Source organism: Pinus tabuliformis, chromosome 9 (assembly GCF_031772625.1).
Source record: "Pinus tabuliformis cultivar Carrire ecotype Pingquan chromosome 9, CPIR1, whole genome shotgun sequence".
NCBI classification, from domain to species: domain Eukaryota; kingdom Viridiplantae; phylum Streptophyta; class Pinopsida; order Pinales; family Pinaceae; genus Pinus; species Pinus tabuliformis.
This window is the reverse complement of record NC_142307.1, coordinates 1,886,590,602-1,886,607,927: the sequence shown is the minus strand read 5'-3', so window position 1 is coordinate 1,886,607,927 and position 17,326 is coordinate 1,886,590,602. Positions and strand designations below refer to the sequence as shown.

General features: G+C 36.6%; 1 pseudogene; it reads right to left on the bottom strand.

The window, feature by feature from the left end:
• Positions 1-3,182: 3,182 nt before the first annotated feature.
• Positions 3,183-3,518, bottom strand: LOC149156462 (vacuolar iron transporter homolog 2.1 pseudogene; annotated as a pseudogene).
• Between the last annotated feature and the right edge of the window lie 13,808 nt (positions 3,519-17,326).

Sequence of the window (17,326 nt, the reverse complement as noted above, 5' to 3'; positions counted from 1 at the left end):
GAGTTTGTTGAAGGCTAACATCTCCCAATTTTATAATGACTATCACCATGGTTGTTGTTAGTGCCCCAAGTGACACCTCCACTACATTCCTAAAGAGTTTTCCCTTGTCGTAGCTCAGTTTCTAGTGCATGAACTAGATGAGATGGAACTCTATAGGTAATTCTACAAAACTTATGGTGTGTGCCAAGCCATGGCCATGAAAATAAGCCATCATTTATAACATAGAGGAAAATTACAGTTCATGCCACAACCCTAAATCCTCGCTATGAAATATAGGCCCCTCACTTCCTGTCACCTAAACGAAATGACCCACTTTTAGCAAACATATAAGCTGAGCATTAAATAAAATCCAAAGAGCAAAGTCTCTCATCCCAGAGTGCTTAAGTGGAGAGAAGTCTATCATGATTAAAATGTGATAATAGATGTTTGCATCTGTGTTACAAGGGGTGAGTTTGCCACACCACCACCCCACCAAATGTGATGGGAGCTGGTGGGGTGTTGGGGTGGAGTGCTCCACCCTCCCCTAATGTCCCAAATTCCAACACCCCGATCAGGGAGTTATGTAAAATATTTTAACGTCAACTATGTATATATTATACATTGATTTTAAAAAACATGTGTATATCATAAAAAGTAATTGAAAAAAAAAAATTCATGGTTAAAATATTTTAATTAGTCTCACTATTTTATATTTTGGTAATTTTTAGTTTTTTCTTTGAAACTTAGAAAAGATTTTTTGGACTTACAAGTTTAAGTTATGTAGTCTTTTTAGAATTCAAATATACAATTTAAACAATGAAATACTACACATTATATATATATATATATATATATACATATATATATATATATATATATATACATATATATATATATATATATACATATATATATATATATATATATACATATATATATATATATATATATATACATATATATATATATATATACATATATATATATATATATATACATATATATATATATATATATATATACAAGACTGCTACAAATTGATCGATATCTATCAAGGGATGGGAGGGATGCAATTTTTTTTCTTCAAGTTTTTCACTTTAAAAGAGGTTTTTACTTGAAGAGATTTAATTCCTGTCAGTGTAATCAAGGTTTGTGTTGATGATGGATCTATATTAGTATTAATTTCATTACTTTATATTAAAAATAAAAACTAAATTCTTGGATGGGGTGCTTACCAAGATAAAATTAGGGTGAGGTTGTTGTCATCCCACCTAGACAAAGGACTAGGAGATATGGCAACATGCCCCTGTGATCATTTGTCATCATTTAGTCTAGCATAAATTTGGCCAATAGTGGTTTCTCATGTGTATCACTTGTCAATTAGATTCTCACTCATCGGGTTATCCAATAGGGGAAGAATTTAACCATGACTACAAGACTCCCAATCCATTTTATGTTTCTCTCTGCAACACCTGGTAGGCAGCATAAACTGACAGTTTCTCCAACGGGGACTCATAGTAGTTCCACTTGTCGCTTTACATTTCCTATTTTCTCAATGCTTTGTTTTGGGAAAAATAACCCTTCTTAGTTGAACAATTGTGAATTCAATGAAATTGTACTATCACCAGTTCAATGTCATTGCACTGCACATGGTAACTTTATTTTTCACTACATTTTTCTTTATATTTTTTATTCACCCTCTTTCAATAGACTTGTGAGGTTTTTAGTCGCTCCTGTGTTCAAGCCTCTCCATGTCCAAATATTTTCTCAGTATTCTAGGCAACTAATTCTTGGTGTAGTCTTGTTGGTTTTCTCCCCGCACTTTGCCCCCCTTTAATATTCTACCTTCTTCCCCACCCTCTAGTCTCTATTAGCGACCCTTGCACTCTACCCCATGTGCTCCTCTACTTATCCCTATGCTTAATGTATTCACCCACCCTGGACCTTAGCTTCTAGACTTCTCCCTAAACAAGTATCCATTTATTTTTTTCATCCCTCCCCTATCTTCTTTACCCCCATCACCCATTGTCATTGTCATAATCTCTCGTTGGTTACCATTCATTCTATGTTGACCCTCTTCTTTATGCACCTATGACATGGCATTCTCCTCAAACTTATATTTCTTCCTTAACCACCTCTTTGATGATTGGGTTTTTTATCTTCGCTGGCCCTTCACCCCATACCTCATCAACGAGCCCATGTGTGCAGGGTAGTGGCCTATTATCAGGATTGGGATGATAGTGGAAAAATGTGTATGCATCGCCTATGGACAAAGTTTCTTCCCATTTTTATGACCTCACAATAAGGCCCATTGAGGAAGCGCTAACTTGTGCCAATGGAAAATGCTCCTCCCATAGACTTCACCTCTTAGACACAAAGGTTCTTGCTAAGTTGGTTGATTCAGTACCAAATACTGGGCACACATGTGATATATTTAATCAATACCTTCTAATAATTCATCTTTATTGGGGCATGAAGTTTCTCATTAACAAAAAAACTACTAGACCAACATGAGCATTGGGAAGACATCCTCCATTCCCTCGACCACTTGCACTGTCACATGAAGAACTTGGACCAATGGATAGAGCGCATAGAGCAACATTTTGTAATACCTCCCTCAAAATGGGGCATTACCCAAGTCAAGAAATATTCCATTTAGGCTGTTGCCATAGACTCTCATCCTTCTTCTTACGTTTATGTTATCATCATGTTATGTTTTTCTCCTATTATCTATTTCTATGGCCAATTAGGCAATTATTTTATATTTTATGTTTTATGTGTATAAAATATTCTTTTATGTGTATAAAACTTTGAGATATATCTGAAATTTGCAATCTATATATATATATATATATAAATTGTTCAAATTATATAAACTATAATCTATAAATTGCTAAAATTATATGTATATAAAGTCATTTACCTATCCAAATTTCAACGTTAAAAACTATAGTATAAACCATGGAGAACACGAGACAACTCGAGAAATGCAAGAAATTAGGATCGGAACAAATCCGCTACAGAATAAATTTGCATTCATTATGTTAAATCCAATTGCTAATCAGATAAATATATCTATAAACATTTTATTGAAGTTACATACAAATCACTGCAATTAATATTACTAACATTACAGATAAATTTGGCAATAATACCTTGCATGATCAAAAGTATTCCATACATTATCCATTATCAAAAGAATTCTATCGTACTATAGCGCCAAAGAGCTTAAGCAAGCCGTAGGTTGCTAACATGGCCATCCAGCCTCCTATCAATACTCTCAGAGTTCCTTTCACCACGGGAGAACGGCCATAGTAAGCTCCCACAACACCAAAAGCGGCAAGAGTCACGCTCGACACGGATGCCAGCACTACATCTCTGATAAGGTGATTGCTGATGAAGGCTGCTGAGAGTAAGGGCACGATTCCTCTAGCACAGAATGCCAGGGCTGATGCAAGTGCCGCCTGGAACGGGTTGGGGAGGCTCTCGTCCTCTTCATCATCTTTAGGGTTTCGAAGATTGCTTTCTCTTATTTTCATGTCAGAGACTTATGCATCACGTTGAGCATACACAGAAACAAATTCTCCAATGGCCATACTGCAAGCACCAGCAGCATTGAGTATAATTTTATTTATATTCTGATTTTGAAGGTATAAGTCATATTTATTCATATTATTATTTAAAAGGAAACTTCATATATGTAACTCATGCAGTAAACCTTAATTAAAAGTCGACTCTATCCATTCAATCCGCTCTAAGAAGGAAATATAAAGAGAGTGAAGGTCAAGAAAGAGAGGTCTCAATATTAACATCATTATCTCCTTAATCAAATACTTCTTCTCTAATTTTTTCTTTCTCTATTTTCATATTTTTGTGATGTTTTCACTTCTTGCACTTTTATCAATATTTTTTTATAACCTTCCTAGAATATTGTATATTCTCTCTCCCTATATTGACATCAGAGCCTCCTCAATCCTAGTCCCCAAGATCTAGGTAATTGGTATTAGAGCGAGTTACCACTCCATGAGAACCAATGTTTGAAGCATACTCTAGTTTCAATGTTTTGCATCAATGTCCAAAAGCATATAGAAATCAAAATAAAGAATGAATTGATGACAAGTTAATTTCATAGGTTTAGTTACAATTGAATTTCCATTGATCACCACTCATGAAGTCATTGATGCATTAGTCAATAAAAAGTATGAAATATCAACATGTTGAATCAATTATAACATGCAGAGATTAAAATTGTGACTAAGAAGGGTCAAACTATCAAGCTACTACATTAGTATTTGATTTATAGAAAGTGTAGCACACCATAATCAACATAACAATGTTAGCATCATTCTTACATATCAAGGAAAACAAGTGCTAATACATCTTGGAGTCAAGAGCAAATAAATTTGAAACTATACTTTTCTTATTAGAGAGTTCCAAAAAGACCCCTTTTCGTTTGCATTAATCCTTTTTCAATGCTTCAATATTGTTCAAGTCTTTAAATATCATACCAACCTGTATACTCAACCTTATCTAATCGATGAAAATTACAAATATTATTCATTCAATTAGATGAAGTTTTCCTTCCACATGATCTAAAAACAAATCATTTTTATGGGGGGTGGAGTGTTTGTAATATACCTATGACATTTTTTTAGAATAGAGGCATCAACAACTAGATCGGTTTCATACTCATTTGACATAATGTCAATTCCAACCGGTACCACTATAATCCCTAGGTGTAACCACCCCGTCCTTAGGACAGTAAATAGGCTTTCAAGGTTTGGGTGATTAAACATGGGACCTTCGTCACTCACATTTACTTTATAAAAACATGGGCTTGTATAGTAAGCTACTCGAGGAGCTACTATGCCTAAGGCATATTAGATCTATTATCACAATTCAATAAATAAATATCATGTAATAATGTTATTGGACAATTTCTATGTAATGAAATTATTAATGTGTAATAATGATCTATCATGCCCTTTGTAAGGAAATGATATAACATCCATACATATATTTCTTTACATTACCATTACATCCCAAGAACATGGAAAGTAATCATTAATAATAAATATTTATCCCTCGGGGAATATATCGGAAAATTAGAGACTATACAACTTATAGATTATCACTTAAAATATCTATGTATCCATCACATTCATGACATGACTTAAAATTTATACTATATCACCGTCATGAAACTATGTGTGTTTTTATTAAGTTATATTTCCTTTTCCGATTTAAAGTATTAATAAAATAAAGATAAAAAATTTTGAGAAATCTACATTATTGGAAAATTTCTCGTATAAAATTATACATTTTCTTTATTATTAGAATTATTAAATATTAAAATTAAATACTATTATCAATTTAATATTTTATTTCATTAAAAAATATTCATATAATTTAACTTAACAAAACAATTACTAAATTAAAATATAATTACTCACTTAACAAAACAATTACTAAATTAAAATATAATTACTCTATTATATATAAACAATGAGATAAAATTTTTTAAACAAAACAACTCCTACATATTCTATAATGATACCTTTATGCTATACCTAGAATCTACATAAACTAACAACTATTATCCTTCTACTTGGAACTCTAAATCATAAAAGCAAAGAAACTTTTGCACATTCTATAATCTTATTTTATGCTAGACCTAAAATCTAAATAAAATTAACTACTATTATCCCTCTCCTTTATCCCTCTCCTTGGAGCTGTAGGCCATAAAATAAGTAAACCATAAGTTAGTGATGTAGCAAATTCTTCATCAAAACCACCAACTATATCCCCTCTACCTGAAAACCTAAACAAAGATTATTAATAATTTCTAGGAATGGAGTGTTAGAACTTTACATTTCCAAGTGCTTCATGTAGGTTTTAAGTTAGTTCAAATAATTAATGTGTCCCAGTTGGATAATGGGTTTATCTAGATTACAAATGGTTGTATATACACGATAACAAATTTACCAGGTTTATTTTTAATTATTCATTTTCTAACTTTAATATTTTAATTAAAAAATAAATAATTTTCAATTTGTGAACATATTTATATCAAATATATATATATTCAGAAAATGTGCCTATAAAATATTTATTTATAAATTTTCTTTAATTTAATATATTCCAAGCATTTTATAACATGGTATTTTCATATTTTTAAAATATACTAATAAAAAAAAAACTACATTTGAATATATGTAATGAAATTTAATACAGTTAAACTAAGGAAACCATTCATAAATACAAAATATATAGTTTTCATAACGACAAAACATATAGTTTTTAAAATTTTAAAGGCATGTATAATTAATTTAATTTTTTAAAATAATATTTAAAATAAAATTTCAGGCTCAATTAGAAGATAAAAGTATAACGTCGCAATTTCAAATATCTAAATGATGTGATTCTCCTCATTTTATCACAAATCCCAAAAATACTAAAGGGAAAAATAAAAGATAGGATAAATCTAACAATTAGTAAAGTAAAAAATTAGAGTTTAATTAGTAAAGACAAAAGTACAGATTTAAAATATTATAATAATGATAAATTTTTATGAACAAGCTAAAACTTTAAAGTTTAAGAATTTAAACAATATTTTTTTTTTGAACGCAAAATTATTATAAAATAGTATAATAATGATAATTTTTTTAATAACAAGATAGAATTTTGATGGGTCCAGCCCCTCTTTACACTCAACAAACTTTATAAAATGGATATCAATTAATGCGAATGATTTCGGTGGTGATTAACTACGTGATTAGGTTAATCAGTGGGTGATTATAATGATTAGCACAGATATTTTTACTCCCAGTCTTTATTACTTGTACCAGCGCCGTTTGATGTTGGACATGTGTCCCTTCCTCGGTAAACACACTCCCGCCTTGGTTAATGACTCACAAATGCTATTCTCCCGGTCATTTGTGCATTGTTCTGTTGGTGGTTTGAGGGTTTTGATGTTTGTTCTTTTGGTGCGATTTCACTGTGTGAATATGCTACTACTGTTGTTTTTTCTCGACCTTGACCTGGATATATGCTTGGCTCCACCGATTGGTAAGTATACGTTGTTCGGTGCTATTTCTTTCCTCTTGTTCTTCTCTCTCGGCGCATGATATGCCCTGTCACTCTATGGAAACACACTTGTCTTGGAGGGTTATTAGTTTCTCTGTGTATAGTCTCAGCTGTTTGTTTCACTTAACTGTAGTGACTATTCCTTGTCTCGGTTTCTTTAATTCACTCACTCTCGAATTTCACTAATCATGCTGCTCTGTTGCGTTGGCAGGTTGTGGTCACGAGGGTCTATAGCTTCGGCTTCTTCCACAACAATGAAGGTAAGATGTTGTTCTCTGTCATCGTCATTTTCCAATTGTTACGCTGTTGAATGACACAGTTGCTCCTTTGTGAGTAGTGGAACCCTTAGGTGGCAGCAACCTTAAAACCCTGTCTCTTCAATGGTAAGTCCAAACCCTAAGCTTTCTCGTATATTTTTTTTTGGTTCCCTCGATTCTTTTCTTCCTTCCATGCAACGCTTATACTCTATTTCTGGTGGATTGTTGCAGGTGGGTTCGTTCTAGAGACCTTGGCTTCTACTATGTTGCGTGCTGGCAAGACCTGGTAGGGTCGCTCCTTATTAACTTGGTTTATTTGCTTGCTTCCATTATCGTTGCCTTAATTCATGGCCTCGTTAGATTTAGGCGTAGAATCCTCTATTTTTATGGCGTGATGTAGTTGTAGGCCTCAGGCTTGCGTTAACATAGTTTTGGGTTGTAACTATAGGGTTTACAATAGGGTTTTTCAACGTGTTCTTTATTATGCACTTATTGAACTCGAACGGCGTTAGATTTCGCATAAACTATAATGTACATTTGACAGAGATTATATGATTTCTTTCTGTGAATAAATTAGAGGGTTCCGTTCTCATGAAATACTTGTGTTAATGGTTTTTATCCTTGCTGTCTGGAACTTGTGCATTATCCAAAGATTTCTTTCGCTCATTTGCTTTAGTTGGTCTGGGATTAGCTGTCCATGTTTCTGTAGTTTTTCTAGTTCTTACATTTACAAAGTGTTACTGTCTCTCGGCCTGTTAAGTTAATGCAAATAGAAAAATATGTATGCTCTTATAGAACAGAAATAGAAGAAATTCCTTTTACTGTGTTAAGCAACTCAACATAAAAGGCTGTAAATGGACTACTATGGGATGTCAAATGTAACTTTTGTGTGCTCAAAGATTTCTATTATTTTTCTCTTTCCAAAAAAAGTCGAACCTGTTACAATGCATTCTGTCTTATTTTGAATGATTTTTGGAAAACAGTTTCTCTTAATTGTTGTTAGTTACATTTGATGGTTTGTTTTTAGTTGGAAAACTGTTTATTTTTTCCTATGCTATGTTTTGTAAAAGATAACATGATGAATGAAAACAATTAACTACAACAGTTTGTTTAATTCAACTTTTATCTTCCTAAATACTACTTCTCTAAGAAATTAAATAATAAAAGAAATGTAATTAAAGTGTTCACCTGAAATTTCCTCCTCATTTCTCTCAGAGACCAAACGACCCTCTGTCATGATGATCCCCTTTAGCTAGATGCTCCTGCATCAGGCTCCCAAGGTAATAAAAAGTCATGGCTTCGTTCCATGAGCTCCTCCACAAACTAACCTGCTTCTTGTATCTATTCCGTGTCAAGCCACGAACTGTCCTCGATAGGATGGTTCTTCCACTTGACAAGGTACCACATATACTCCTTCTTGCGAGTTCGCTTGGCCACTTGTGTGTCGAGCATCTTCTCGATATCATGGGGTTGAGCCGAAGGCATTTGCCTCATCCAAGAACCGCCTTCAACTTGGGTGTCCCATTCTGGCCATACCACACTGTCATCTTCAGGGTTGGCAGTATATGGGAACAGGTCTACCACGTTGAAAATAGGCGATATGCCTATATCTAGTGGTAGTTGTATTTCATAAGCGTTGGCTGAGAATTTACGTAGAATTTTACAGGGACCAATATTTTTAAATTTCAGCTTATTATATGCACCCTTAGGAAACCGTTCTTTGCATAAGTGTGTAAGGACTTCATCCCCCACATTAAACTGCACTTCTCATCGCTTTAAATCTACCTGTTGTTTATACTTCTGACTACTATCCTACAACTTTGATTTCACCTGCTCGTGAAGATCGTTCATTGCTTTGGCGAAATCTTCCCCATCAACACTTCTCCTTTCCAATTTTTCCAGATCCCACAACTCATGTACTCCGTGAGGATGCATGCCATTCGATGAATCGTTGTAAGTGAATTCTGCTTGTGCAAGCGCATGATCCCATAACTATGAATTTTCTCCAGTCAGGCTCCGTAGCAGGTTCCCAAAACTCCTGTTCACCACTTCCGTTTGCCCGTCAGTCTGCGAGTGATATGCAGAGCTGAAATTCAATTGTGTATCCGACTTCTTCCATAAGGTGCGCCAAAAGTGTCCTGTGAATTTCACGTCCTTATCGAAAATAATAGATTTGGGCAGGATGTGCAATCTGACAATCTCAGTGAAAAACAGGTGAGCTACATGAGTGGCATCACTGGTTTTTCTCCAAGGGATGAAATGCGCCATTTTCGAAAAACTGTTTACCACCACCATCACTGAGTCATAACCTCACTGCGTTCTTGGCAGTCCCAAGACAAAGTGAATCCTGATTGAGTCCCATGGTCTACTTGGAACAGGCAGTGGTGTGTAAAGTCCTGTGTTTTGACTGTGTCCTTTCGCCAATTGGCAGACTTTACACCTACTTACATATCGCTATACATCCCTTCGTATTCTTGGGCACTAATAAAAGTGTCCGAGTTGATCTAAAGTTTTGTCTATGCCGAAATGTCCTCCACTGTGCTTCTCTCGGATGATGTTTTCTCTTATCGAACAGTCAGGAATGCATAACTGTCCCCCTTTAAACAATAGCTTCTCCTGTAAATTGTAGTCCAACCATGGACTATTATTCCTCAGCAAGGGATTCTGACAGGCTTCATAAGCCTCTTTGAAATCTGTGTCAGCCTGATACAAGTCTTTCAAATGTTCAAAGCCCAGCACTGGTATCGTACTTTCCTGTAAGAGCAAGGCTCTTCTACTCAACGCATCTGCCACCTTGTTGGCCTGCCTGCTGATGTGTTTCAACACAAAGGTGCAACTCTGCAAATATTCAACCCACTTGGCATGCTTGTGGTTCAGTTTATGCTATTGCATCACATGTTGTAGCGCAGAATTATCAGAAAATAAAACAAACTCCCTCCCCAATAGATAGTGTCTCCAATCCTTCAGTGCTTGGATGACAACATAGAATTCCTTATTGTATGATGAATACTTCTGCATGCTCTTGTTCAATTTCATGCTGAAAAATGCATCAGGCTTGTCTTCTTGTCTGAGTACAGCTCCAATGGTTGTACTTCTTGCATCATAGCGAACCTGGAAAAGCTTATTAAAATCTAACAATATTAAAATTGGTCTTTTTGTAATCTTCTTCTTTAGGATTTGAAAGCTTTTCTTTGCTCCCTCGATCCAACGAAAACACTGACTTGCCTTTTTTATAGTGTCCAACATAGGCGTGCAGATTTCACTGAAATTTCTTATAAATTTGCGATAAAAACTTGCCAGCCCATGAAAACTACATACCTCAAACAGGCTTTTCGGGGATGGCCAGTTAATGATCGTTGCAATCTTCTCTGGGTCCATCTTCAACTCGTTTTCTGCAATTACAAAGCCCAAATAAACCAGTTCTCTTTGTAGGAAAGTACATTTTTTTAGATTTATCAGCAGCTTATTCTGCTGCAATTTCTCCAGCACACTTCGAACATGTCGAAAGTGTTCCTCCTTAGTCTTGCTGAAAATTAATATGTCATCAAGATACACTATTACAAACTTTCCAATGAACTCTTTCAACATTTTGTTCATCAGTCACATAAAAGTACTAGGGGTGTTACTCAAACCGAATGGCATGACTAGCCACTCGTACAACCCTTCATTGGTCTTGAAGGTTGTCTTCCACTCATCTCCTTCCCTAATCCGGATCTGACGATAGCCACTCTTTAAATCAATCTTTGTGAAGTATGCTGCCCCACTTAGACAATCCATCATATCGTCCATCCGTGGCAGTAGAAATCTATACCTGATGGTAATCTTATTGATGGTCCTCGATTCCGTGCACATTCGCCATTCACCTCCTTTCTTGGGAACAAGAACTGTTGGTACTGCACAAGGGCTCAAACTCTCCCTTATCAGCCCTTTATCTAGTAACTCCTGCACCTGTTTTCTGATCTCCTCATTATCTATGGGGCTCATCTGATATGCTGCCTTATTTGGTAGACTTGCGCTAGGTATAAAGCCAATATGATGACTGATTCTTCTCTCGGGAGGAAACTTATCTGGTAAATCGTCAACTACAATATCACTGAACTCCTGCAGCATTTTCTATATTTTTGCAAGCAAATCAAACATTTATGTGTGCAACAACATTGTCTTTTCCCTCCTCACAACAACATAGTTCACTTCACTTTCTTCAATCTGCTTCAAAAACTATTTTCCACCCATTAATAACGCCTTCGTCCTGCTTGTTTCTGCTGACTCCTCCTCCTTGATGGGTAGAAGTGTGTGCTTGATCCCATCTTTGACAAACTTGTAGTAGTTTGTCTTCCCATCATGCACTACCTTCTGGTCATATTGCCATGGTCTTCCTAGCAGTATGTGACACATGTCCATTGGCATAATATCACAAATAACTTTGTCTGTATACCTGCCAATGTGGAACTCAACTTCACACTGTTCGTCAACCAACAGCTGATGGCCTTTCTGCAACCACGACACCTTGTAAGGAGTGGGGTGCTTCAGCCGCTTCAAACCCAAATTCTCTACCATCTCGATGGCAACCAAATTATCTGTACTTCCACTGTCAATGATCAACTTGTAGCATTTTCCATGCAATTTGCAAACTGTCTGGAACAATGCTTTCCTTTGAGTTTGTTCAGTTGTTTCTTTGGCTAGTTTCAAAACACTTTGTTCAAAACTAAAGCTTCCCCTGTTTCCGGTACATTTTTTGCTTCTTGGTGTGGTTCCTCTGCTTCCTCAGGCTGTGCGACAAATGTTTCTCTCTGGCTAGCTTGTTCTGCTTCAGGGCATTCAAAAGATCTGTGCCCCCATTTGTGGCACCTATAGCACTGGTAGTTACCTCCTGTACCTCGGCTATTCCCTCTTCCTCACTGATATGGCCTGCAACCTCTAGTGTTGTCTCCTTTTTCTGTTGTTCCTGAAGCCTTGGAGCTACTGCCCTCTTCACTATTACTGGCAGCTCGTCCCCTGCCATAAGACTGTCCCTGTCCTCTGCCAGTTCCTCGTCCTCTCCTAGCATTTTGTTTTCTGGTGATCTTCTCCTCTGCCTTCACAACACTCTGGTAGGCTTCCTCTATATTTTTCAAGGAAAGAATGTTGATTTCGTCCAATATTTCCAATCTCAAACCATTTACATACCTTTCTATTTTCTCTGGGGTGTCCTATGTGTAACCAGCTCTTAAATTTACCTAGTAGAATTCTTCTGTATACTCTCTCACTGTCATCCCTTTTTGTCTCAAATTTTGCACTTGTTGAAGCAGTGCAAGTTGGTAATCCTTGGGCAGAAATCTGCCTTTCAACTTGGCCACCATCCTTGGCCATTTCTTTATTGGCAACTTGTTCATCCTTCTTCTTTCTGCTTAGACACTGTCCCACCATAGGGCTGCATGTCCTTTCAGCTTCATTGCAGCGAATTTAACTCTTCGATCCTCACTGACCTCTTCACATTCAAAATACTTGTTCAATTCGCTGATCCAATCCAACATAACTTCTGTGGACAAGCTGCCATCGTAATTTGGGATCTCCGATTTATGCATGCTGCTAGCCAATAGGACCGACCTCAATAACCTCATCTTCGTCCCTTCTTCATCAGATCCATCTGCTGTAACTATGGCTTCTTGTTCATTGTCATCTCCTACCTCTGGATCCCTTCTCCTTCCTGCTTCAACTGCCTCCAAACGGGCAGTAAGGATCCTTATTTCTTCTCTCAGTCCTTCATCTGCTACTCTGTGCACACCTCTCCCACGTCCTCGTCTTCCAACTTCCATGTCTATCCTGGCACTTTCAATTTCCTGCTCTGATACCACTTGATGGGTCCAACCCCTCTTTACACTCAACAAACTTTATAAAATGGATATAAATTAATGTGAATGATTTCGGTGGTGATTAACTACGTGATTAGGTTAATCAATGGGTGATTACAATGATTAGCACAGATATTTTTACTCCCAGTATTTATTACTCGTACCAGCATCATTGGATGTTGGACATGTGTCCCTTCCTCGGTAAACACACTCCTGCCTTAGTTAATGACTCACAAACCCTATTCTCCCAGTCATTTGTGCATTGTTTTGTTGGTCGTTCGAGGGTTTTGTTGTTTGTTCTTCTGGTGCAATTTCACTGTGTGAATATGCTGCTACTATTGTTTTTGCTCGGCCTTGACCTGGATATATGCTCGGCTCCACCGGTTGGTAAGTATACACTGTTCTGTGCTATTTTTTTCCTCTTATTCTTCTGCCTTGGCACTTGATATGCCCTATCACTCTATGGAAAACACACTTGTCTTGGAGGGTTTTCAGTTTCTTTGTGTATAGTCTCAGCTATTCGTTTCGCTTAACTGTAGTGACTGTTCCATGTCTCGGTTTCATTAACTCATTCACTCTCAAATTTCACTAGTCATGCTTCTTTGTTGCATTAGCAAGTTGTGGTCTCGTGGGTCTACACCTTCGGCTTCTTCCACAACAATGAAGGTAAGATGATGTTCTCTGCCATCATCGTTTTCCACTTGTTACGCTGTTGACTGACACAGTTGCTCCTTCGTGAGCACTGGAACCCTTAGGTGGCTGCAACCTTGAAACCCTATCTCTTCAATGGTAAGTCTAAACCCTAAGCTTTCTGGTATATTTTTTATTTGTTCCCTCGATTCTTTTCTTCCTTCCACGCAATGCTTATACTTTGTTTCTAGTGGATTGTTGTAGGTGGGTTCGTTCTGGAGACCCTGGCTTCTACTATGTCGCGTGCTGGCAAGACCCGGTAGGGTCGCTCCTTATTAACTTGGTTTATTTGCTTGCTTCTATTATCGTTGGCTTAAATCATGGCCTGTTTATATTTAGGCATAGAATCCTTTGTTTGTATGGCGTAATGTAGTTGTAGGCCTCAGGCTTGCGTTAACATAGTTTTGGGTTGTAACTATAGGGTTTACAGGTTAGGGTTTTTCAACCCGTTCTTTATTATGCACTTATTGAACTTGAACGGTGTTAAATTTCGTATGGACTGTAATGTACATTTGACAGAGATTATATGATTTCTTTTTATGAATAAATGAGAGGGTTCCGTTCTCAGGAAATACCTGTGTTGATGGTTTCTATCCTTGCTGTCTAGAACTTGTGCGTTATCCAAAGATTTCTTTCGCTCGTTTGCTTTAGTTGGTCTGGGACTAACCATCCATGTTTCTGTAGTTTCTCCAGTTCTTACACTTACAAAGTATTGCTGTCTGTCGGCCTGTTAAGTTAATGCAAATAGAAAAATACATATGCTCTTATAGAACATAAATAGAACAAAATCCTTTTACTGTGTTAAGAAACTCAACATAAAAGGTTGTAAATGGACTGCTATGGGATGTCAAATGTAACTTCTATGTGCTCAGAGATTTCTATTATTTTTCTCTTTCCAAAAAAAAGTCGAACCTGTTAGAATGCATTCTGTCTTCTTTTGAATGATTATTGGAAAAACGTTTCTCTTAACTGCTGTTAGTTACATTTGATGGTTTGTTTTTAGTTCAAAAACTATTTATTTTTTCCTATGCTATGTTTTGTAAAAGATAACATGATGAATGAAAACAATTAACTACAAAAATTTGTTTAATTCAACTTTTATCTTCCTAAATACTACTTCTCTAAGAAATTAAATAATAAAAGAAATGTAATTAAAGTGTTCACTTGAAATTTCCTCCTCAGTTCTCTCAGAGACCAAATGACCCTCTGTCATGATGATCCCCTTCAGCTGGATGCTCGTGCATCAAATCTTAAGTTCAAGCATTTAAATAATGTGTTTTTTTTTAATATTTTTTGTGAATATAAAGTTATTATATTTTAGATCGAAATAAAAAAATTATAAAGGTTGTTGGGTATAATTGTCACATAAACACAAAAGACATAGACCCTTTATAGAGTCAATACAACTTTTTTCTGAGGCCATAAGATAAGAAATAAGTGACATGCTAAAACCTAGCATTCATATATCATAATGAAGTAAACATAATAAACCTCTCGTACATTACCATCAAGTAAAATAAATGAATTATCCAGAGCACAAAGAGTTTGTGGTGGATATTTCATAATTCCATCAACAAGAAAGAGAAAAATAACCAAAACCAAGAAGACCCCAATAGTAGTCGATGGCCACTATTTCAAACTAAAGAAACATGCACATGGTCCTTCAACAAAAGAGAAACATAAACCAGTACATATCAACCACACAAAACCAAGTGCATTCTAAAAGGGAAAACCCAGGAGATATGAAGATTACAATGGTTTCCCCATACAAAATTAAGAGAATCACGTATCATTCACTGCACCATAGTAGCACCTCAAACTAGAGAGAGATCCTGTTGGACACCTAATCCTAAATGGGTTAGTGTGGAAGCTGAATAGACTAAGTAGTCCAAGAGACCTTGGGATGTGAAACCCAACGGTCACAACAATGTACTATAAATGTATATCAGTTGTTAATAAAAAATGTACTGCATGTTTTATCTTTCATATTTTCTCTTGCTGCCCATGTGTGTTTAACATGGTATCAGAGCAGGCGTATTCCTGCCCTGCAAAATTAATTTGAGCCATTTGTTTTATGGCCTCTCTATGCAGTTTATTTCTGCCATAAATTTCATGAATATTTTCTCATGAATATTTATTCAGCTCAATTTTAGCTGCAACCTGATTACACTGCTGCTAGTGTCTGCTCTCCATATAGAAGCGCCTCCATACCCCTGACAATGCCTGCGCTGCTCCTCCATATAATTAGCCGCTACACTGCATGCGCTCTGTCCTGAGATAACCTGGCCAGCGCTGCACATCTGTCCATATCATATTAACGCTGCGTTGGTATCATTATTGAATGGTTGTTGAATATTAATGCTGTGCGTTGAACTGGCCTGACATGCTGATAATTGAACGCTAGTCCAGCTCCTGGTATGCACATGGTTTTTGAACATTAATGATGTTGAATAAATGCGTTATGTTAGAAGTTGAATGCGGTTTTGAATCATTTGAACGCTATTTTAACGCTGTATATATTGAATGGATTCCAATGGTATAAAACGTTTGAATTATTGAATGCGTTGAATAGTATCATAACCTTTAATAACGCTCTGCAGCACTGCAGTTACATTGAATACTCCTCTCCACCGACTCTCTTAATACCACCCTCCAATCTGATGTCTCTGTCACACTAAAATTCCATTTACATTGAACGCTCCCATTCCCATTGGAGGTGGTTCCATACTCCACGCTTCAAACACTGTAAACACATAAAATCCCACATATTACCTCCTGTCAGCTATATTCTCTACGCCACTCTGATGAATCTTCCAATCCTGCCTCTCCTTGTTTTGCCAGACTTGTCTTCCTCCCATTTCTCATTCACTCAGTAGTAACGTCTCTCGAATTTACAATATTAGAACAATTTTCGAGTCCGGCTGCTGGAGAAAGAGTACCTGTTTGGTCCAAGCAAGCCCCGGTGCCTCACAAGATTCTCATAATACAAATTATCAAACCTCAAAGGACTCAAACGATCCATTGGAGTGACCCTGTTTAGACTACCACGTCCAGTGGTAGGGCACGCTCATTTGAGAAGGCCGAGTTTTCTGCTTTGAAGCACAAGAAGGACACATCCATTCCCTTTGGGCACCTCTCAAAATTGTTACTTTAGCTTGATGCTCATTCCTTTCCAGGAGATCGTTGGCACAGTGATCGAGTTCTGGGTCATATTTCCTCGCCCACAACCTGAATCGAGTTTGTATCACCGAGTCTCTTCGGGCATGACTTATAATTTCCAGGTACGGGAGTAAGGTGTCATTCCCAAATCGATCCAGCCGTAGGAAACCTATTGATTGGTCAACGAATGTCAAACGAGACTGAGGGGCCGCATTGGCCACCACAGAAGCCGGAAGGGATTTTTTCTTTTCTTTTACGTAATAGATGGTGAAGTAGATTGAATATGGTGCTCTGCATTTACTTGGTTTTGGTATGCACTGATGT